The sequence below is a fragment of the Pan troglodytes genome, chromosome 10, assembly GCF_028858775.2.
Source record: "Pan troglodytes isolate AG18354 chromosome 10, NHGRI_mPanTro3-v2.0_pri, whole genome shotgun sequence".
NCBI classification, from domain to species: domain Eukaryota; kingdom Metazoa; phylum Chordata; class Mammalia; order Primates; family Hominidae; genus Pan; species Pan troglodytes.
Genome location: NC_072408.2, coordinates 72917888 through 72942820, shown reverse-complemented (window position 1 = coordinate 72942820; position 24933 = coordinate 72917888). Strand labels below are relative to the sequence as shown.

General features: G+C 36.8%; 1 long non-coding RNA gene across 1 annotated transcript; it reads left to right on the top strand.

Annotated features, from left to right (window-relative positions):
- The first annotated feature begins 1939 nt into the window (after positions 1-1939).
- LOC129136652 (uncharacterized) lies at positions 1940-19522 on the top strand. Its single transcript, XR_008538501.1, has 2 exons — positions 1940-2086; positions 19138-19522. It is a non-coding gene; the product is annotated as an uncharacterized LOC129136652 (long non-coding RNA).
- Positions 19523-24933: the final 5411 nt, after the last annotated feature.

Genomic DNA, 24933 nt, shown 5'->3' with positions numbered 1-24933 from the left:
AAAATTTTATTACACTATGTATTCATTACATTGTTTTTAATATTAATATCAGGTGATTTACATGTATTGTAAATTATTTTCTTCTTAAGTATCGTATGTCATAAGTAACATTAATTCTTTCTTGGTTTTAAGGTTCTTAAACTCTTTAATGGCTCTAAATTTTTCCAGATGTGATCGAGTACACTCAGGTGGTATGGCCATGGACTCTAAAAGTTTTTAAAAGTCTTTAAAACTTTTATGCAAAATATGCATAATGAGCTTAATAAGCAACTTTTCTGCCTTAGGGTATAAAGGTAAAACTTTTTTCTAAGTGACTTCAACTCTGTTTTATCAAATCCCCCTGACTCATCTCTTAATGATACCTCAGGAAAATCCCATAGATTTTCAATCATATTCAGTTATTTAAAATTCAGCCTAGTTTGACGTACTTTTTATTTTCTTTTTTTTTTTTTTATTTTCTGAGACAGAGTTTTGCTCTTATTGCCCAGGCTGGAGTGCAGTGGTGCGATCTCGGCTCACTGTAACCTCCGCCTCCCAGGTTCAAGCGATTCTCCTGCCTCAGCTTCCCGGGTAGCTGGGATTACAGATGCCCACCACCATGCCAGCTAATTTTTTGTATTTTTAGTAGAGACGAGGTTTCACTATGTTGACCAGGCTGGTCTTGAACTCCTGACCTCAGGTGATCCACCCATCTCGGCCTCCGAAAGTGCTGCGATTACAGGGGCGTGAGCCACTGTGCCCAGTGCCTAGTTTTACCTACTTCTGTGCACGAGTGTCCCTTCCCCATCAATGTTAGCCAGCTTGTGGTCTGAGGAACTTGAAATGGGAAGGGAAACTCCTTCCTTCACTCCTAGTTAGAGCTCTTGACAGATAAATATGGTGGAGTCTCCTTCAGCACAGGTATAATGGACTATAGACTATGAACTTCATTCTTTGTTTATGAGAAGTCAATGAAGCCATTAAGACTTTTATCTACCATTATCAACCAAGGCTTTCAGTGATGTATGTCTTGTGCAAACTCAGAATATAACATTTCACAATTCGTAGGATGTGGTAGCCGCTTTATAACCGTACAATACTGTTCATTCAAGAAAGATTTATTACTTTGTGTCAGACACTGTGTGATGTAAGTCAAATGATAGCACACACACACACACAAATAGATTTCATTTGGATGTATCACATTTTAAAAAGGTGAAAACATGGTGCTAGTTAGTGAAAACAAAATATTTTATTTTTATTGATGCAAAATTAATTTAAGTGATCTCTCTAAATATCTGAAGGTCCCCACTGGTATTAATAGTTCAGATTGACATAAACTGACCAATACTATTAATAAAAGGAAACGTGTACTGAGTAGGTACTCTGTGCTTTTGTGTTAAGTGATTTATACATTGTATTTAATCTAGTGAATAATCTGATGAGCTAGTTAGTAATATTATTCATATTTTACAATGTGAAAACTGAGTGTGAGTGGTCATTACACCAGCTTAACTTTACCTACCTGCTAAGCCAGCCTTAAACTCCCATTCAAAAGCCAGCTAAGCAAGCCCAATTGGCTGACTGGATCCATGGTGTTTGTATAGATAACAATACACTTAAAAATTGGTTAAAAGGGTAAATTTCATGTTCTGTGCTTTTTAACCACAATCTATAAAATAAATAAATAAATAAATAAATAAATAAATAAATAAATGTTGTATGACAATAATATGTAGCCAACAAAATTATGCTTTCTGTGAATTTTAGTGACATGAAAAAATGCATATAATGTGAATGAAAAAAAGCATTATACAAAACCTGATATACAATATGATAAAAATGATGTAAGATATACATGTGTGTAAAATCATATATAAGTAAATCCATAAATTCATATGTATTTTATGTTTGTATGTTACATATAGCTAATAAATATGTGTAAATGTATATATACATATATAGATATATTTTTCTTTTTTGAGAAGGAGACTTGCTCTGTTGCCCAGTCTGGAGTGCAGTGGCACAATCTCAGCACACTGCAACTTCCACCTCCTGTGTTCAAGTGATTCTCCTGCCTCAGCCTCCTGAGTATCTGGGATTACAGGTATGTGCCACCACGGCCAAGTAAATAAATATTTTGAAAAAAATTGTTCAAACCTTAATATTCCTGGTTATTAGTTTTCACATATTGATTATCTGACTTTTTTATCTCAAATTCTTTATATCTAAATATGTTTTAAACAATGATGTTAGCCTTATGCTGATTTTTGTGGTCTTGAAAGGAGTTAAGAAGTGAATATCCAGTTTCCTTAGCATTCCAAGAAGCTGTCCAGGAAGCCCATTTCAGTCTCACCTCATGGGGATCCCTGAATGTAAATAGAAAGGATTCAAAGCATACTACTACAGAAAATCATGAAACCACAAAGTAAGACAGCAAGAGAGGAAGAAAGAAATACAGTCTCTACAAACAACCAGAAAATAAATTTTAAAATGGCATTAGTAAGCTGTTATCTATCAATAATTACTTTGAATGTTGCCACGGTTTGACTGTGCCACCTGAAGTTCGTATGTTGGAAACTTGACCTCCAACGTGGAGGTGTTGGGAGGTGCAGGCCTATGGGGAGGTATTTGGGTCATAGGGCTCTGTCCTAATGAATGAGTTAATGCCATTGTCACAGGAGTGAGTTCCTTATAAAAGGATGAGTTTGGCATCCTCTTGTTCTTTCTATCATCCATGTGATGCCTTCTACTGTGTTAGGATGCAAGTAGGCCTTTATCAGATGCCGATCCCTTGATCTTGGACTTCCCAGCCTCCAGAACCATGAGCCAATACATTTCTGTTCATTATAAATTACATAGTCTGTGGTATTCTGTTATAGCAGTGCAAAATAAACTAAGACAAATGTAAGTGGATTACATTCTCCAATAAAAGACAGAGTAGTTGAATGGATTAAAAAAAACAGGACCCAACTATATACTGCCTAGAAGAGACTCACTTCACTTTTCAGGACACAAATAGACTGACAGTGAAGAGATGGAAAAAGATATTCCATGCAAATGGAAACCAAAAGACAACAGGGGTAGCTATATTTATATCAGATAAAACAGACTTTAATTTTAAAAAACTGTAAAAAGAGACAAAGAAGGTCATTATATAATTATAAAGGGGCCAATTCATCAAGAGAATATAACAATTGTAAATCTATATTCACCCAACATTGGAGTCCCTAAATATATAAAGCAAACATTTAAAAATCTGAAGGAATAGATAGATTGCAATATAATAATAATAGGGGCCTTCAAGTCCTACTATCAGTAATGAACAGATCATCCACATAAAAAATTAATAAGGAAACACTGGACTTGCACTACACTTTAGATCAAGTAGACCTAAGAGACATATACAGAGCATTTCATCCAACAACAACAGAATACACAGTCTTCTCAAGAACACACGTAACATTCTCTAGGATAAATTATATGTTAGACCACAAAACAAGTCTGAACAAATTTAAGAGGATTGAAACATATCAAGTAACTTCTCTGACCACGATGGTATGAAACTAAAAATTAAATAACAGGAGAAGTTTTGAAAATTCAGAAATATGTGGAAATTAAATAACGTGCTCCTGAACAACAAATGGGTCAAAGAAGAAATCAAATGGGAAATTAAAAATTATCTTGAGTTAAATGAAAATGGAAACATAATATACCAAAACTTACAGGATGTAGCAAAAGCAATTCTAAGAGGGAAATTTATAGCAATAAATGCCTATTTCAAAAAAGAGGAAGGTCTCAAATAAATAATCTAATGTTATGCTACAAGGAATTAGGAAAAAGAAGAAAAAGAAAAAACTGAGTCCAAGGTGAGCAGAAGGAAAGAAATAACAATGATTAGAGGGTAAATAAATAAAAGAGACTAGAAAAAAATTGAAAAATATAAACAATACTAAGAGTTGGCTTATTAAAAACATAAAATTGATAAACGTGTAGTTATACTAAGAAAAAAAGAGAAGAAAACTCAAATAAAATCAGAAATGAGAGACATGACAACTGATACCACAGAAATAAAAATAATCATAAGAGATTACTTGGAACAACTATATGCTAACAAACTGGATAACCTAGAAGAAATGGATAGATTCCTCGACATATACAACTTACCAAGAGTGAATCTTGAAGAAATAGAAAATCTGCATCGAACAATAATGAGGAAAGAGATTGAATCAGTAATAAAAAGTCTCCCATCAAAGAAAAGCCCAGCACTACAATAAAGTTTCAGAATACAAAATCAATGTACAAAAATCAGTAGCATTTCTGCATACCATTAATGTTAAAACTGACAGCCAAATTAGGAATGCATTCCCATTTACAATAGCTACAGAAAACAATACCTAGGAATAAATCTAACCAAATAAGTGCAAGATCTCTACAAGGAGAACTATGAAACACTGCTAAACAATATCACAGATGACACTAAAGGAAAAACATTCCATGCTCATGGATTGAAAGAATCAATATTGTTCAAGTGGCCATACTGCTCAAAGCAATCTACAGATTTAATGCCATTGCTATCAAACTACCAATATCATTTTTCACAGACATATAAAAACTATTCTGAAATGTAAATGGATCCAAAAAAAGCCCAATACCCAAAGCAATCTTAAGTAAAAAGAACACAAGTGGAAGCATCATATTACCTGACTGCAAACTATATGATAAGGCCACAGTCACCAAAACAGCATGGTACCAAACCAGACACATAGACCAATGAAACAGCATAGAGAACCCAGAAATAAAACTGCACACTACAGCCATCTAATCTTTGACAAAGCTGACAAAAATAAGCACTGGGGAAATGACACCCTATTCAATAAATGGTGCTGGCATAGCTGGCTAGCCATATGCAGAATGAAACTAGACACCTATCTTTCAACATATGTATAAATTAACTCAAGATGGATTAAAGACTTCTGTTTTGTTTTGTTTTGTTTTGTTTTGTTTGTTTTTTGAGACAGAGAGTCACTCTGTCATCCAGGCTGGGGTGCAGTGCCAGGTTTATAGGTCACTGCAGCCTTGACCTCCCTGGGCTCAGGTGATCCTCCTGCCTCAGCCTCCCATGTAGCTGGGATTACAGGCACATGCCACCAGGCCTGGCTAATATTTTAATTTTTTGTAGAGACAGAGTTTCACCATAGTGCCCACACTGGTCTTGAACTGCTGGGCTCAAGCGATCCACCTACTTCAGCCTCCCAAAATGCTGGGATTACAAGCATAAGCCACTGCACCAGGCTTGTATTAAAAATTTAAATATAAGACCTCAAACTATAAGAATTCTAGAAGAAAACCTAGGAAACACCATTCTAGACATTGGTCTTTGGAAAGAATTTATGACTAGGACCTCAAAAGCACTTGCAACAAAAACAAAAATTGATAAGTGGGACTTAGTTAAATTAAACAGCTTCTGCATAGCTAAAGAAACTAATAAGAGAGTAAACAGGCAACCTACAGAATGGGAGAAAATATTCACAAACTATGCATCCACGTAGGTCTAATATTCAGAATCTATAAGGAACTTAAACAATTCAACAAGCAAAAAACAAATGACCTCACCAAAAAATGGGCAAAAGACATGAACAAATACTTCTCAAAGAAGATGTACAAGTGGCCAAAAACAAGACATACATCTGATAAGAGATTAACACCCAAAATGTATAAGGAACTCAGAAAATTCATTAAGAATAAAACAAATAACCTGATTGAAAAATGGGTGGGCCAAGCGTGGTGGCTTACGCCTGTAATCCCAGCACTCTGGGAGGCCAAGGCAGGCAGATCACCTGAGGTCAGGAGTTCAAAACCAGCCTGGCTAACATGGCAAAACCCCATCTCTACTAAAAATACAAAAATTAGCCAGGCATGGTGGCGCATGCCTGTAATCCCAGCTACTCAGGAGGCTGAGATAGGAGAATTGCTTGAACCTGGGAGGTGGAGGTTGCAGTGAGCCAAGATTGTGCCACTGCACTCCAGCCTGGGCAACAGAGTGAGACTCTGTCTCAAAAAAAAAAAAAAAAAAAAAAAAAAAAAAAAAAGAGAGAGAAAAAGAAAAGAAAAGAAAATGGGCAAAAAACTTGAATAGACATTTCTCAAAAGAAGACATACAAATGACCAACAGATATATGAAAAAATGCTCAACATCACTACTCATTAGGGAAATGCAGTTTAATACCACAAACAACTATCACCTCATACTTGTCAGAATGGCTATTATCAAAAAAGATAAAAGATAAATTTTGGTGAGGATTTGAAGAAAAGTAAACCCTTTTACACTGTTGATGGGGATGTAACTTAATATAGCCATTATGGAAAACTGTATGGAGATTCTGCAAAAAACTAAAAATACAATTACCATATAATCTAGCAATGCCACTTTTGGTATATATGCAAAGGAGATGAAATCAGTATGTTGAAGAGATGTCTGTGCTACCATGTTCATTACAGCATTATTTGCAATAGCCAAGTTATGGGATCAACCTAAGTGTACATCAATGGATAAATGGGTAAAGAAAACGTGGTATATATTCACAGTAAAATAATATTCAGCATTAAAAAAGAGGAAATTCTGTCATTTGAGACAACATGGATAAACCTGGAGGACATTATGCTACGTGTACTAAGCCAGGCACAGAAAAACACATGAACTCACCTAATGTGGAATGTAAAACAATCAAATACTTGTATAGCCAGGTGTGGTGGCATGAATCTGTTGTCGCAGCTACTCAGGAGGCTGAGGCAGGAGAATTGCGTGAACCCAAGAGGTAGAGGCTGCAGTGAGCTGAGATTGTGCCACTGCACTCCAGCCTGGGCGACAGAGCAAGACTTCCTCCCTCCCTCCCTCCCTTCCTTCCTTCCTCCTTCCTTGTCTCCTTCCTTCCTTCCTTCCTTTTCTCAAAAAAAAAAAAAAAAAGAAAAGAAAAAGAAAACCAACCGAATAAACAAAAAAACAATTGAACCCTTATAAAAGTAGAGAGTAGAATGGTGGCTATCAAAGGCTGGGGATAGGGGGGATGTTGGTTAAAAGGTAATAAGTTTCTGTTAGGAGAAATATGTTTTTGGAGATTATTGCACAGCATGATGACCATAGTTAATAATAAGTGGGAGTCGAACAATGAGAACATATGGACACAGGGAGGGGAACATCACACACCAGGGCCTGTCAAGGGGTGGGGGGCTAGGGGAGGGATAGCATTAGGAGAAATACCTAATGTAGATGACGGGTTGATGGGTGCAGCAAACCACCATGGCACGTTTATACCTATGTAACAAACCTGCACGTTCTCCACATGTATCCCAGAACTTAAAGTATAATAAATAAATAAATAAGTAAATAAGTATAAATAAAAAAAGATTTAAAAAGTTGCTAAGAGAGTAAATTGTGAATGTTCTCATCACAAAAAATGATATGTATTTGAGGTGATGGATGTGTTAATTAGCTTGATTTAATCATTCCACATTGTATATATATATGACATAATATCACTTTGTACCTCATAAATATATACAATGATAATTTGCCAATTTACAATAAAAATACTGATTTATATTGTTTATGTCTAACAATGACTTCTACCTTCCCAAATCCCTTTCTGGGCATAAATATAGATATATATGTGCATACATATGTATTTTTTAATTTTAGTTTTTTAACTTGAAAACACATATGTACGGTTTGATCACCTTATTTTGTTTTTCATTTCAATGGATACTTTTTGTGACTACATTTTAATTTATTGACTGCCTAAGTTTATGGAGCCTGGGTAACACAAATTTCTTGTTTCCCACTTAGTATTTAGGTTATTTTTAAAATTTCAGTGTTCATGTAGCTCAGACCTATAGAATTAGCTGAAAATACTTAAGAAAAACAGGAAAACCATCTGAAAAATTCCAAAACAGACAAAAATTATTAAAGATGCATAATGATTGAGAAATTGGTAAATGGAGCATCATGTGTAAAAGTTAATTACTGAGAATGGGTTTTGACCACTTTGTCATTTAGACTAATCACCATTTGGATTAAATTATTTTTAACGAAACCATGTGGAGCTAATGTTATTTGTAATTATTGCTGAGTAGAAAAAAGACACTATTTGTTTCTTTTTATATTTTAATATTTTATAATTTAAAAAATGAGCATATACCAAAGAAGAAAAAGTTCTTGCACATCTTTATTCCTGAGTAACTTACTCTTTATGCTGCATATGCCTATGCAATCTTTTTTTTTTTTTTGAAAAAATATTTTCCCCCAAACTGGTTATTGGTGGCACAACAGAATCCCATTTATATTTGCATATTCTATTATAGCTGAGGTAGCCTTGGCTAAGCTGAGAGATTGATTTTCTGGAGACTGCTCTTCCCATTTCCCCTCCCTGCAGGTTTTTGTTTTTGTTTTTGAGACACAGTGCAGTGGTGCTATCCCAGCAAACTGCAACCTCTACCTCCCAGGCTCAAACAATCCTCCCACCTCAGTCTCCCAAGTAGCTGGGACTACAGGTGCAAGCCACCATATCTGGCTAATTTTTGTATTTTTTGTGGAGACGGGGTTTTGCCACATTGCCCAGGCTGGTCTCGAACTCCTGAGCTCAGGTCATCCGCTCACCTCCTCGGCCTCCCAAAATGCTATGATCATAGGCATGAGCCACTGCACCCAGCCCCGATATTTTTTTAAATGTTAAACACAGTGCTTATTTTCTCTTGCCCTATTGTGATAATAAAAAAAATTTCTGATTTAGCAGTAACCCCGTTTTTGAATATAGTTTTCTTATCAATAAATTTGAAAATAGTATTAATATATGTATAGTTTGGATATTTGTCCCCAGCTAAATCTCATGTTGAAATATAATCTCCAGTGCTGGAGGTGAGGCCTGGTGGCAGGTGTTTGGACCATGGGAATGGATCCCTCATGAAAAGCTTAGGCCATCCCATTGGTGATAGGTCAGTTCTTGCTTTAAATTCACTCGAGATCTGGTCATTTAAAAGTGTGTGGCACCTCCTCACTCTACTCTCTTTCTCACTTTCACCTGCTTTCACCACGTGATGTGCCTGGTCCCCCTCCACCTTCCACCATGATTGTAAGCTTGGTGAGGCCTCCCTAGAAGCTGAGCAGATGCCAGCACCATGCTTCCTGTAAAGCCCACATAACTGTGAGCCAATGCAATCTCATTTATTTATAAATTACCCAAGCTCAAGTATTTCTTTATAGTAATGCAAGAATGGCCTAATACAATATATTTTAAATTTCCTTTTGACTCAGTTTTTACTTAGAAGAATTCATTTGCTTCATAATATTTGGTCCTTCTTTTCACTCTCAGGTTGATAATTTTGGTTTTTTATGATTTGTCATGTGTACTGCTTTTATCATTTATTATTTTGTGATAAACTCAAGAGATAACTAACATTAAAGGAGGCAATTTGTATCTATCTAAATACATAAGTTTTGTATTCCTTTTATAGTTAATTAGGACATCTTATATTATTTAGGTTTTTCTACCACACTGCCTCTTCCCCTTCCCCACCTTCCTTTTTATTTTTTCCATCTGAAGGTCTGTGTTTGGACACCTCTTACATATTTGCTTCAGACATACGGTTTTGGGTCAAGAAGGTGTACCCCAGTTTGGCAATTAACTGTTTCTAAGCACTGACTCAGAGGTGTATGAGTGGGTAGAAACTCCTACTGTTTTTTTTGTAAAATGTCTCATCCTTGTCTCCTATAAGTATATTAAAAATCCCTTGGACTGATCCTTAAATAGACCCATTTAGTAAATTTCAGCAGCAATAGCACTGTGAACCAGTTGGATAGATTTCCAGTCAATTTTCTAATTTATAATACTGGATTCTAGAGCATATGGTTTTAACGTGTTGACAAAAAGAAAGAATCACATCTTACCACAGTTCAAATATATTAAATCCAACGTTTCCTCATTATCACTAATGGTCTAACACTATCATAAAAGTTTATTAATTGGTACAGCAGGCTTTATTCTTTTAAAGCCATCAGGATTTTGCCTCACTGTACTTTAAACTCTTGTGGATGGTTATTACTGGATTTCTTGACAATCTGTCGTCTAGTGGTTACTGGCATCCTGGTTTATCTTGCCAGTTAACAATTAATAGGGCTACATTCTGCCTGTTTTTATAAACAAACAAACAAACAAACAAAAAGCACACACAAAAAAACCACGCTAGTATTTCACTTAACTCTTTAGCAATCGTCAGAGTCTTCACAACCAGAAGTCCTCCAAATCCATCAATCTCCCTGTGTCTGCAATGGTTTTAGGTGACTTGCAGACATTATCTCTTAGCCTCCAGTCACTGTATCACTCCTCATTCCTTGCTAGCGCTGTCTTTCCAGATCGTGTTACTCATAGCAGCTTTAAAATATACAATGGGAAAAAAAGGAGAGTAACATGAGCAGACTTAGTAGATAACAAAGGACCAGAGAAAGTAGGTCCTTGATATTCTCTTTACTTTTTCCCCAGCATATTCCCCTCTAGCCTCTGATAAACTTACCCCAAGGAAAGAAAAGAAAAACATCATTGGATTAGGCAGACCCCAGAGTTTTAACTCAGTTCTAGATTTTGAAGTTCTGGGTTCTGAACTAACTAAGGTTTAAACATTGGAACAATTTCCCTGGATTAAGTTAAGAATGTCTTTTACCTCTTTCTACTATTTATTAATAATAACATAACTCATGCAATAATAGCTATTATGTACCATTTTATTTAATCCAGATAACTATTTAATAATATTGGCCAAAACATATCTGAGCCCTTACTAGCACCAGGCATTATTTCAAAGACTTGACAATCATTTATTTAAATCTTCTCTGCATCGCTGTTGTTATCACTATTTTGCAACGGTTTTGCCGTGATAACAACAGAGATGAGGAAACTGAGGTTAAAAGAGATGAAATAAGTTGCTCAAATTCGACAGCAGGACTGTCTAACTACAAAGCTCATCCTTTTAATCCCCTTCACCACATCTCTAAAGAGGAAGAAAGTCTTAAAACGATTGCATCCTTTGGAGCAAAGCCAAGTAGAATCTGAAGGGGGAGAAAATGATTCTTGTGTGTCTTTCATATACTGCAGTCACACAAGTAGTAAGCATTAGCCTTTTGTAGTTTGTGGGTACACATAACTGTTCTGAAATCCTTTCTTCAAAATATCAAAATATTTGTTTAAATATTCCTTATGAAGAACCAAATAGGTATAACGATATTAAAAGTTTAACTTAGGAATTGGTAATTACATTCATTTGGGGGAAAGTTGGAATGGCAGTAAAACAATAAAGGCTGATTATTCAATTCAGTGTAGAGTCTGAAAAAAAATTTTAAACCATAATCAGAACATATTTAGTCTGTCACCTGTTTTATCATTCAACAATTAATTATTAAGTGGCTACTAAATGCCAATCATCACCTAAGCCCTGGGGAAAAATGGATTAAGAAACCTCCAGGATTTAAGCAAGCTAAGTATCTATTTTTTCATCTTTAGAGTGATGTATTTGTTACTGAGATACATGTATATTTGTTATATACATAAATATATATTTATAATATAAATGCCTACATTTATATATGCACATATTTATATATTATATACATACATAATATAATATATATGTACATATATATTATGTATGTATAATATGTAAATATGTATAAATATATATTTAGAATATTATATATGTTTGCATTTGTATATGCAAATATATATGCATATATTTGATATTTATATAATTATGATGAAGTATTTATCAGCACTTGTGAATTTTTTATTACTACAACTTAAATAACATTGATTACTAAACCAACTTTACCAAAATCTGTGAAAAGTAATCTATCATTATCATTATTATTTTAAAAAAGGGTCTTGCTCTCTCACCCAGGCTGGCATGGTGCTGGCTCACTGCAGCTTCAACCTCCTGGGTTCAAGCAATCCTCCCAGCTCAGCCTCCTGTGTAGCTGGGACTCTAGGTTTGCACCATGGCCACATTCAGCTAATTTATTTATTTATTTTTTGTAGAGACGGGGTCTTACTCTGTTGCCCAGGCTGGTCTCAAACTCCTGGGCTCAAGTGATCCTCCCTTGCTCAGCCTTTCAAAGTGTTTGGATTACAGATGCAAGCCACTGTGCCCAGCCTCAATATTATTTTTTAATAACTTTCCCCTACTGAGTTAAAATATTGCCTTTTTTGCATACTACATACCCATATATCCTTGAATCTTTCTTTTTGTATTGAGCTCTTTATTCCTGTGCTGACCTCACAATTTATAGCTTAAAGATGTGATCTAACATTTGTAAGGTACATCCTCTTTCATTACTCATATAATGATGTCTACAATTTTTCTTCTTATATATTTTAGATGATGAAAATTCGGGACAGTTTGGTATGTTTCTTTGTTCAATTAAACCCACAGTTGTAATTTACAATATGTAAACACAGTCTTAAGACTGCTAAGGATATAAAGGGGAAAATGATAGAATTCCAGCTCTCGAGATAATCTTATGTATAAAATAGAGTTATAGTTTATAACTCTATAATTTATAATTTCTGATTCTAGAAATACAAAAAGAGACAAGATAGAACAAGAACCAAGAGGCAGGTTGTACAGAGTTAAATATTAGGTGCTACAACTGAGCACACAGATAAGTAGTAAGCCTTTCTTAGACGATTAATGTGGTTGCTGCAGCAGTTTTATAGATGACCAGATCCCTTAGTCTATCTTAAATTTGAAAAGTGCGGAATAGTGGCAGCCTCATTTCGACGTAGCATCTCTAAAAATTTCAGCCCTTAGCAGCCTTCTTTTTCCCTTGTTTTCATGGGGGGTAGGGCAGAGCTTGCATGTCCTTGAAGTCTGGTATCACAGATGTTTTCAATTCCTTAATATTCAGTTCACTCTACAATGACATGAATTAACTGATTTTCCATGAGGTGTGCGAGAGTGATTTCATTTTAAACACGTCTGCAATTTGGTGGATGATCTAGCTGTTAGACTTGCCTACATGATCTTGTTTCACAGAATATTTTCTTCTGCAAATTCTTTATGTTGTTACTCTGTATTGGGGGAACCTGCCCCCAATATTTCAATGTATGTTCTTTCTATTTTCCGTAAGTGTCAGCTGGCTGAGAAATAGAGACAATATAAAGAGAGGAATTTTGCAGCTGGGCCACCAGGAGTGACATCACATATCAGTAGGACCGTGATGCCCACCTGAGCCTCAAACCAGCAAATTTTTATTAAGGGTTTCAAAAGGGGAGGGGGTGTAAGAACAGGGAGTAGGTACAAAGGTCACATGCTTCAAAGGACAAAAAGCAGAACTACTAATAAGGGTCTAACGAAGATCACACGCTTTTGAGGGAACAGGACAAAAGGCATAAGCAGAACTACTGATAAGGGTCCAACAAAGATCTCAAGGCAAAGGGCAAAAGCAGAACTGCTGATAAGGGTCTATGTTCAGCGGTGCATATATTGTCTTGATAAACATCTTAAACAACAGAAAACAGGGCTCGAGAGCAGAGAACCAGCCTGACCACAAATTTACCAGGGCCACGTTTTTCCCCACCCTAGTAAGCCTGAGGGTTCTGCAGGAGACCAGGGCGTATCTCAGTCCTTATCTCAACTGCACAAGACAGACATTCCCAGAGCGGCCATTTATAGACCTCCCCCAAGGAAGGCATTCCTTTCCCAGGGTATTAATATTCCTTGCTAGGAAAATAATTTAGCGATATCTCTCTTACTTGCACTTCTGTTTATAGGCTCTCTGCAAGAAGAAAAATATGGCTCTTTTTGCCCAACCCCACAGGCAGTCAGACCTTATGGTTGTCTTCCCTTGTTCCCTAAAAATTGCTGTTATTCTGTTCTTTTTCAAGGTGCACTGATTTCATATTATTCAAACACACATGTTGTACAATCAATTTGTACAGTTAATACAATTATCACAGTGGTCCTGAGGTAACATACATCCTTGGCTTATGAAGATAACAGGATTAAGAGATTAAAGACAGGCATAAGAAATTATAAAAGTATTATTTGGGAACTGATAAATGTCCATATTAAAATGAAATCTTCACAATTTATGTTCCTCTGCTGCAGCTCCAGCTGGTCCCTCCATTTGGGGTCCCTGACTTCCCGCAACACTCTGGTAACTAAATCTAATCCCATTATAATTAAAACATTTATGACCATGTGAGAGGCATGTGAACCAGAGTAACTCCATCTTGAATAGGAGCTAGGTAAAATGAGGCTGAAACCTGCTGGGCTACATTCCCAGATGGTTAAGGCATTCTAAGTCACAGGATGAAATAGGAGGTCAGCACAAAATACAGATCATAAAGACCTTGCTGACAAACAGGTTGCAGTAAAGGAGCCAGCCTAAACCCACCAAAACCAAAATGGTGACGAGACTGACCTCTGGTCTTCCTCACTGCCACCCTCCCATCAGCACCAGAGCGGTTTACAAATGCCATGGCAACATCAGGATGTTACCCTATATGGTCTAAAAAAGGCAGGCATGAATAATCCACCCTTTGTTTAGCATATCATCAAGAAATAACCATAAAAATGGGCAACCAGCAGCCCTTGGGGCTGCTCTGTCTATGGAGTAGCTGTTCTTTAATTCCTTTACTTTCTTAATAAACTTGCTTTCACTTTACACTGCAGACTCACTCTGAATTCTTTCTTGCATAAGATCCAAGAACCCTCTTTTGGGGCCTGAATCCAGACTCCTGTCCTGTAACATATTTCTGGTGACCACAGGAGGGACTATAGTACAGAATCCCTGACCCAACAGCTACCTTTGGGTAAGTGTTGGGGTCCTGTACAATATTTCTGGTGAATCTTGAAGGGACATTACTAAACACTCCCCCAACCCAAAGGAAATAGACTGCAGCACTGATTGGATGATTTTGGGTAAGTGGTGGGGTACCCAGATAAAGAATGGGCTTGTTCAAGGCCCAACTTGGGGGAGTTAGAGTCTCTCCTAAGACAGAGTAGGTTAGAGGCCCCTCTTCATAAAAGGCAAGGATGCTTGACTGGCATTGGGTTAGAGGCCCGACTTAGAAGGGGATTAGAGGCCTTCTAAGATTTAGGGGTTTAGAAGCCCCTCTTGATAAAATCCCTCTTGGCTAAGAACAGGTTTGGCACTATGGGTTGTTAACTGCTGTTCTCTTTGGATTAATCTGCCTTGCACTCTTCTTTGAGGCCTGTGGGTGATAGGATTAGGCATGTAGAGGATTGTGTGACATGTGGAGCATTTTCGTCCCTAAAAGGCGAAACTTGAAAACTGATAGGATTGCTGGAAAAGATCCCTGCTTGACCGGCAGCAGCCACTTGAACTTTTCAGTGTCGATGCAATGGATGAGTCTTTCTCTGGCCTCCCTGATAATTTTGCCTTCCCCACCCTGCCACAGGCAATGCTTTTCTTTCTCTCCTTTCTCTTTCTTATCTTCTCTATTATTCAGGGTGACCATCTTGCCCAGAGACCACATGTTGAAACTCCTGGTCAGAGGTTGGATTAACCTCATGACGAGGCCCAACCAGGGGCAAGTTTAAGCCTTTCGAATTTAATAGTGGATGTTAAGCAGAGTGGCTAATGTCTATGTTTTGTCACATGTATTTTGCTCTGGCCAGAACAGAAAAAGATAATTTTCCTTTGTGTTGTGGCTTGGCCCCTATGGCTGTGTACAGCCAGCTGGGTCACTAGGGCTGCTCAGGGAAAGGGAATCCAGAAAGCCTGGCAGGCCAGCAAAAGGATAAGAATTTCTTACCAATCAGATTTCTAGCTTCTCCCTCTGTGTGTGTGTGTGTGTGTGTGTGTGTGTGTGTGTGTGTGTAAACTGGATAAAGTTTCTCTCTGGTCAGTTATGCCCTTGGGAACTTGACCTTGTAACCATGTGGCCATGCTTTCTCTTTTCACAATGGTGGCCTGGGTTCAGGGTTCAATTCCTGGCCTAGGGGATGATCCTTTATCTTCTGTCTGTCTATGTGTTTATATGTGTTATGTGTTTGATATTTACATATGAAACAGCTTTAATTAGTTTAAAAATAATAAGAGTTTAATATTTTATTAGAAAAGTAAAAAAGTATAATGAGTTTTAGTCATGTGACTTAAGTAATCTTTGGGAACTAAAGATTGTTTTTTGTTCTTGTTTTTTTTTAAGATGGAGTCTCGCTCTGTCACCAGGCTGGAGTGCAGTGGTGCAATCTGGGCTCACTGCAACCTCCGCCTCCTGGGTTCAAGTGATTCTCCTGCCTCAGCCTCCCAAGTAGCTGGGACTACAGGTGCGTGCCACCACGCCCAGCTCATTTTTTGTATTTTTAGTAGAGATGGAGTTTCACCATGTTGGCCAGGATGGTCTCGAACTCCAGACCTCGTGATCCACCCGCCTTGGCCTCCCAAAGTGCTGGGATTACAGGCGTGAGCCACTGTGCCTGGCCAAGATAGTTTAAAAAATTATTGGTAAATAAAGACATTTGGTCTAGTTATGCAGGTCAGATATTAAATTTACTAAATGCTTTAAGGTCATAAACTGCTTGAAAATTGTTCAATTTATCTATCTTAAAGCCATTAGATTCTAGATAAGGCCTGGGCACATGTGGAATTAGCCATACCCCCTAGCTATACAAAGAAGATTATTAAAAAAAGAGATTTTATATGAGAAAGGATCTTGTATGGTAAATTCTTGTCTTAAAGTAAAATGACTATTGATGTTTAGGGCAAGTCAGAAAGTCCAAGAATGTCTCAGATGGTCTGTGGAAGTCATGAAAGGATTTGTGAAAGGAATTTTTGCAAGAAATGTACAATTCAAAGGTTGTTAGGCATTCTAAATGCTTCATACAATGCCACCATGACTCTTACTGTAAAACTTGCCTGCTTAAGTAAGGCAAGGCCTGGAGACATGTAGAATCAGCCACACCCCCTAGCTATGCTGGAGAGTCAGCTCTTACATGCACTTCTGCCTGGTGTCTCTTAGGCTAGGATCCACACTTAATACATAATTAAAATCTCAGATTTACCAAAGTTTTCACCAAAAATAGAAATTGCAGAATGTTAACATTATAACATATAATTAAAACTACAAAGAAACAATTTTACATGGAAGGTGTGTAAAGAAAGTAAAATGTGTTTTTGGTGAAAGAGTATAAGAAGTCATGGGAAGGTGGATTTTTTTCTGCCTACATTAAAGTGTTAAAGGATTGTTTAAGAAAGAAAAGAAATTCTGATGGTTTATGAAAACTTAACCTGCAAAAAAGATTCTGTGTGGACACTGGCTAAAGTAAAAGGGGTATTATTCAGTTTTTCTGCAAATTAACCATTGGAATAAAAGCACAACAGAGTTTCCTTTTTTTTTTTTTTTTTTTTTTGAGGCAGAGTCTCAATCTGTTGCCCAGGCTGGAGTGCAGTGGTGTAATGTAGGCTCACTGCAACCTCAGCTTCCTGGGTTCAAGTGATTCTCCTGTGTCAGCCTCCCAAGTAGCTGGGTTTACAGGTGCATACCACCATGTCCAGCTAATTTTTGTATTTTTAATAGAGATGGGGTTTCATCATGTAAGTCGGGCTGGTCTCAAACTCCTGACCTCAGGTGATCCACTCACCTCAGCCTCCCAAAGTGCTGGGATTACAGGCATGAGTCACTCTGCCTGGCCCAACAGGTTTTTCTTAAAGCAAGAACCTGCTTATGATCTGCTCTTTAACAAAAATTGTAAAGGGTTGTAAAAGGTTTATGAAAATTTTACCTATGGTCAAACTGATTAAAATTAAATACATTTATTGATAAGGTTTCATTAAGAATTTGGTTTGAAGTCAATAATGCACTAATGAATCAGTGACATTTGGCTTATTTGGTATAAAAATTATATAGGAAGCATTATCAAATATGAAATGGTGTTTGGTTTCCTTTGGGCTGTAAATATGTTATTAGCATATGTTCCAAAATTATGGGAAACTTCTATAATTCTAATATGGCTTAGTGTATGTTATGAGTAGTTATATTGTTTTACATAAAATCATTGTGTGCCACAGAGGTAACCAAAATTTCTTTGTCAATCGTGGTTTTGACTGTAGCTGTCCTAAGATGTTTTTGTCATCCACAGACAATTTTTGTCTTGTTTTAACCCTCCTTAGATGGTGGTTTATAATCAGCTATAGAACTCTAACAGGTATTCTTAAATGCAGGTTTCTGATAACTTTGAAAATTGTGACATTAGAATAGAGGAAACACCTTTCAGAACTGTCAGAGAGCTAAAGTGTTCGTGAATATCAAGCAAAACAGGAGTTAACTAAATAACCAGAATCAATAAAAAACAGAAGTAATCTTTGTGACTTTTTGCTTAAAACATTGCTGATCCTTTGTTTTGTTTTTCAGGGTCAAGAAAACTTTTCTTTTGAGCTATTTACAGCTTGTAGCAATCGAGTAACCTATACTGCTATGAATAACATTTGGAGCATATTTGTTTCTCTACCTGATTTCTCTAGAATTTGGAGACTATTTGTGAGCTTTCTGAACTTATAGCAATGTGGTTATTTGCATAAGTGCAATAAGAATGAGTTTTCTTTTGCAACAGGACACAATTGGAGAAATTGGTTATTTTACCAAGGCTTTAACTGGAATGGTGTGCTTTCCTTTAAGGAGTCAAACTTGACTTGTAAAGCCAATAAAAGCCCTTTGGGGAACTGGCCTCATACCTTGCCTACACAGTCCCTTGTACAGGGTTTCTGACCTGTGGTAAGTAAAGAATGTCACTTTCTCTTAGGCCCAGAAGGCCCAAGTTTTCTTGGGACCCCAAGAGGAAAGAAATTTACTCAACTCACATATTGAGGGTACAAACCCATGGCAGGACTTGGCTCTAAAAAAGTCTTATCTGAGATTCCTTATGGAACAAAGTTCTATCAAAGCCAGTTAAAAAGCCTATATGGTAAATAATGATTCTTGCTGCAGTTTATACAAATAATCAGGCCAAGTTTAATAAAGCAAATTGGTCTTACCATAATTTGTCTTTAGTAAAAATGGGAAACTGGAGACAGAGATTATGTTTCAATAACTATGGTATGCTTGCTATTAAATTCTAGTCTCATCAGTTGTTTTTGCTTCTGCAATTTAGGCCAACCCTGCTTATTCCTGTAAACCAACCAGTGATCTCTGGCTGCTGCTTAGAAGAAACAAGAGGGATGGCTAATTAAAACAGGTTGAAGTAAAGGAGCCAGCCTAAACCCACCAAAACCAAAATGGTGATGAGAGTGACATCTGGTCGTCCTCACTGCTACACTCCCACCAGCACCACGACAGTTTACAAATTCTATGACAATGTCAGGAAGTTACCCTATGTGGTCTAAAAAGAGGAGGCATGAATAATCCACCCCTTGTTTAGCATATCATCAAGAAATAACCATAAAAATAGGCAATCTGCAGCCCCCAGGCTGCTCTGTCTATGGAGTAGCTGTTCTTTTTTTCTTTTACTTTCTTAATAAACTTCCTTTCACTTTGCACTGCAGACTCGCCCTGAATTCTTTCTTGCATGAGATCCAAGAACCCTCTCTTGGGGTCTGAATTCAGACCCTTGTCATGTAACAACCAGAGCACCCCCGGGTTTATATTCAGTGATCCTTTCATTCCCTCATACAAATGCTCATTATGTAACAAGTCAGAAACAGCTTTTCTAGTCTTTTATATGTGGTATAATCATTATGACTTAAATACACAATGTGGGTGTCATAAGGCAGAATTTTGTAGGTGTTTTAACAGATACATAAAAGGGAGAAGTAAATTTGGGCTAGGAAAATCCAGATAAGCTCCATGAAGAAGATTGCTGGAGAGTTAAGCTTTGAAGGATGAGTGAGGGTGTAAGAAGCAGACATAGGAGACAGGACATTCCAGGTATTGGAGGGTCCCAATGCCATGTGAAGTATGGGAAAGGGACTATTAAATGTGTTGGATACTTCAAAATAATGTTACATCTTCATAGCTATGTTATATTCTCTTGACGTGTGTTGCAAGTTGCTGGAATATTTTACTGACAACCTGTAGCTAAGATTTTTTTCCAGACTCAAAGATAACTAGTGGGCTGGCCAGTGGTCTAGGAAATGATCAGGCAGGTGATTTCAGCATAATGAGTTAAGTGGATACAGCCCCTGGCTGAGGGCTATTCTTATGTGACACTGGCAGAGTTTCAGAACTACTTAGGTGGGCTTAAGCATTTATTTATTATCTTTTATGTTCTAGGCACTATTGTAGGCAGTGGAAATGTGGCAATAGACAAGCTGTGGCTCTGCTTTCCTGGCGGTAACATTCTAATACATAAGAGGGACACTAAAAAGGTAAATAAAAAATACACTGATTTTAGCTGATCTCATTTCACAGAGGTCAGCGCACTCTCCCCTCTCTGAGGGTGTTACTATGCTTAATAAACTTTTGCTGCTTTGCTGAAAAAAAAAAGTGAATACATTGATTTCAAGGTAACTCACATTGTTTCATGATATATAAAAAATAAAAACAGGTTGTTGTGATAAGGGAAGTGATGGATGGAAATGCCCCTCCAGGGAACAACTTTTTAGTAAGATCTAAATAATAGGAAGACACGTGAAAAGAAGCCAGTAGGCAGAAATCATGAGGAAGCAAAACCAGGCAATCAGAAACAGAAGAGAGGTAAAAACAGGTGGAGAGAAGACACAGAGAACTCAACTAACCAGAAGGGCTGTTGGGTTTCCAGAACTATTGCTTGAATTTTGACTTCTAGGGTCCCTGTTGGCTCCTGAATAGATGCATAAGTAGATGCATATGCTCCATTTTCCATCTTTATTCTGTTATAATATATTCCTATCTATCTAACATCTAATGATCTATTGATCTAACTGTCCATCCATCTAATCATTTTCGTATTGTGGGACAGTTAGGTTGCTGCCAGTTTTTAGCAACACAAGGAGCAAGACAGCAGTGAACATTCTTGTACACACTTTATCAAGTACATGGTATGGGATTTTTGCATGTACCTGGAATTGAAACCGCTGGGTGGTAAAGGATGTCTACCTTTAACTTGATAAAAACCTGCAAAATTGTTTTCCAAAGTTTTTACAAATAAATTTACTTCTCCACAAGAAATGTACACTTGGCATTATCAGACTTCAAAATTTTTTCCAGTCTAATGGTGTGAAATGGTATCTCATTATTTTAATTTATATTATCTTAATTATTAGACATTACAATTAGGGAGGTATAGTTTCAAAAGTTTATTGGCTATTTGGGTTTCCTTTTCTTCAAACTGCTATTTGTTTGCCAGTTATTCTACTGGGTGGTTTAACTTTCTTATTTATTAGTAGTATCCTGAATATAAATACTTTTTGATCATACACATTGCAAATATCTGATCTTTTTATGGCTTGTCATTTATCTTCATGGTATTTTTGGTCATGAGGTTTCAAATTTTAATGTTTTCAAATTTATCAGTCCTTTTCCCTCATAGTGTGTGCTTTATGAGTCTGTTTAGGAATCCTTCTTTAACTTGCAATCGTAGAGATCTGATCCTATATTTTCTGACTTTTTTATTCATTTACATTTATTAGCTACTACTGCAAGGCAGTATGTGGATTGACAAAAATACAAATATGAACTAAAGTCCATAGTTTATATTAAGGTTCACTCTTTGTATTGCATAGTTCCGTGAGTTTTGACCAATTTATAATGTCATGTATCCACCATTATAATATCATACAGAATAGTTTCATTGCCCTAAAAATCTCCTATGCTCCATTCTTCCCTTCTTGTGACTTGGTCCTTCATTTCTTTTCATCATTCAATAATGTTCCATTTTATGAATGTAGCAGTTTTTATTGTACATTCACCTATTTTCTTGGTTGCTTCCAATTTTTGACAGTTATGAATAAAGGTGCTAGAAACATTAGTGTGCAAGTTTCTGTGTGGATGTAAGTTTTCAAGTCATCTGGGTAGATACCAAGGAACATGATTGCTAGATTGTATGGTAAGGCTATGTTTAACTCTGTAAGAATCTGCCAGACTGTCTTCCAAAGTGGCTGTACCATTTTGCATCCTACCAGTGATGATAGTTCCTCCTCACATCTTCATAGCATTTGGCTGGTTGTGTTTTGGATTTCAGCTGTTCCAATAGATATGTGATGGTATCTCATTGTTTAGATGTTGAATATGTTTTCACATGCTTTTGTGCCATCTGTATATCTTGATGAGATATCTGTTCTGATCATTTGCCCATTTTAAAATTGGGTTTTTCTATTGTTAAGTTTAAGGAGTTCTCTGTATAGTTTGAATAGAAGTCTTCTATTGAATATGTTTTGCAAACATTTTTTCCAGTCTGTGGCTTGTCTTTACATTATCTTAACTATCTTTTGCAGAGCAAAAGTTTTTAATTTTAATGAAGTACAACTTAACAGTTTTCTTTCATGGGTTGTGCTTTTGGTGCTGCATCTGAAAAGTAACTGCCAAACCCAGAGTCACCTAGATGTTCTGTTATGTTGCTTTCTAAGAATTGTATAGTTTTGTGTTTTATATTTATGTCTATGATCCATTTTAAATTACTTTTTGTGAAAGGTGTAAGATCTGTGTCTGGATTCTTCTTCTTCTTCTTCTTTTTTTTTTTTTTGCAAGTGTATCTCCAGTTGTTCCAGCACCATTTATTGAAAATTTGAATTGCCTTTTTCCTTTGTTAAATATTAAATATTAGTTGACTATATTTGTGTGGATCTATTTCTGGACTCTATTTTGTTCCATAGATCTATTTCTCTATTCTTTTGAGAATACTACACTGTACTACACTGTCTTTTTTTTTGGTTTTGAGACAGAGTCTCACTCTATTACCCAGGCTGAAGTGCAGTAGTGTGATCTTGGTTCATTGCAACCTCCGCCTCCCAGGTTCAAGTGATTCTCCGGCCTCAGCCTCCCGAGTAGCTGGGATTACAGGTGCCTGCCACCACGCCCAGCTAATTTTTATATTTTTAGTAGAAACAGGGTTTCACCATGTTGGCCAGGCTGGTCTCAAACTACTGACCCCAAGTGATTCACTCGCCTTGGCTTCAATACTACACTGTCTTGATTATTGGAACATATACTATTTTTTTTCTTTTTTTAGGCAAGGTCTAATTCTGTTGCCCAAGCTTGAGTGCAGTAACTTGATCATGGCTCACTGCAGCCTCAATCTCTTGGGCTCAGGCAGTCCTCCTGTCTCAGCCTCGGAGTAGCTGTGACTACAGGTGTGCACCACCACACCTGGCTAATTTTTTTTTTTGGAGAGATGAGGTCTCACTGTGTTGCCCAGGCTGGCCTTGAACTCCTGGGCTCAAGCGAACCTCCTGCCTCAGCTTCCCAAAGTGCTGGGATTACAGGCATGAGCCACTGCACCCAGCTATACTGTCTTCAAGTCTGTCTGTTTTCTCACTTTGTTTTTCTTTAATATTGTATTGGCTATTCTGGCTCTTGTGGCTTTGCATGTAAACATTAGAACTGGTTTGCTGATATCCACAACATAACTTGGGGTGATTAGAATTGAATCAGTAGATCAGGTTGATAAGAACTGATATTTCTTGCACATTTTTAAAGTTTTGCTTTTAACATTTAGGTTTCTAATCTTCCCCAAATTAATTTTTATGCATAATAAGAGGGAGGGATCAAAATTTTTTTCTCATACAAAAAGCAATTGTATCACTACTGTTCATTGATCAGTCTGGACTTTCTCACTAATTTTTAATGCTACTTTTCTTATATACAAAGTTCTCATATGTGTGTAGGTTTTGTTCTGGGACTTTATTATGTTCTAGTAGTTTATTTGCCCATACCTAAACCAATATATAATACATCCTGGTAGGGTTGGTCCTCCCAATATATTCCCTGATCTTACCTGTCCCCATCCTCCTCTCCTCAATTACAGCGCTTTTCTTGGACCTTAAGTTTTGATATGAATTTCAATGTCATTTTAACAAGTTCAGTAAAAAAACCCTTTTGAGATTTTAACTGGAATTGCATTATATGTACTGATTAGTTCAGGGAAAATTGAGGCCTTTACATTAATCTTTTCTCATTTATGAATATGGTTCATTTCTCCATTAATTTTATCCATGGATCCTGTACATTTTCGGTTACTTTTGTTCTCAGGTACCTAATAGTTTTTTTTTCTTTTCTTCTACTTGTTAATGGACTCTTATTTACCATTACAAACTAGTGCACTTTGCAACATAATTTTCAATTAAATTATTTTACAGTTACATAGTTTTAAAATTCTTTTTTTTTCTTTTTAGTTTTAAAATTCTTAAAATGTCAACTGCTTAATAAAAAATACAATTTATACAAAAATACAAGAGATACTATCTGAAATGTGAAAGTAGTAGTATATTTATGATTTCTTCCCAAAGTGGAAGGAACACACACTCTAATGTTTCTTGTAGAAAATTATGCCTAAATCTGGCAGGGCGCGGTGGCTCACGCCTGTAATCCCAGCACTTTGCGAGGCCGAGGTGGGTGGATCACCTGAGGTCAGGAGTTCGAGACCAGCCTGGCCAACATGGTGAAACCCATCTCTACTAAAGATACAAAAATTTGCTGGGCGTGGTGGCACGCGCCGGTAATCCCAGCTACTCGGGAGGCTGAAGCAGGAGAATCCCTTAAACCCGGGAGGCGGAGGTTGCAGTGGGCCAAGACCGCGCCATTGCACTCCAGCCTGGGCGACAGAGTGAGGCTCAAAAAACAAAACAAAACAAAAAACAGAAACAAAAAACAAACAAAAAAACCACTAAATTTGAAAAATGTTAAATCAACTTCTTTGCTGTATTATAAAGCTCCATTTCCACCCCTCTTTTTAGTTTAGGAAGTTTACCGTTATCGGTGAAGTAATTATTTTGTTAATTACAAAGGTAAGTAGGTTCTTTCTGAACAATCAGGA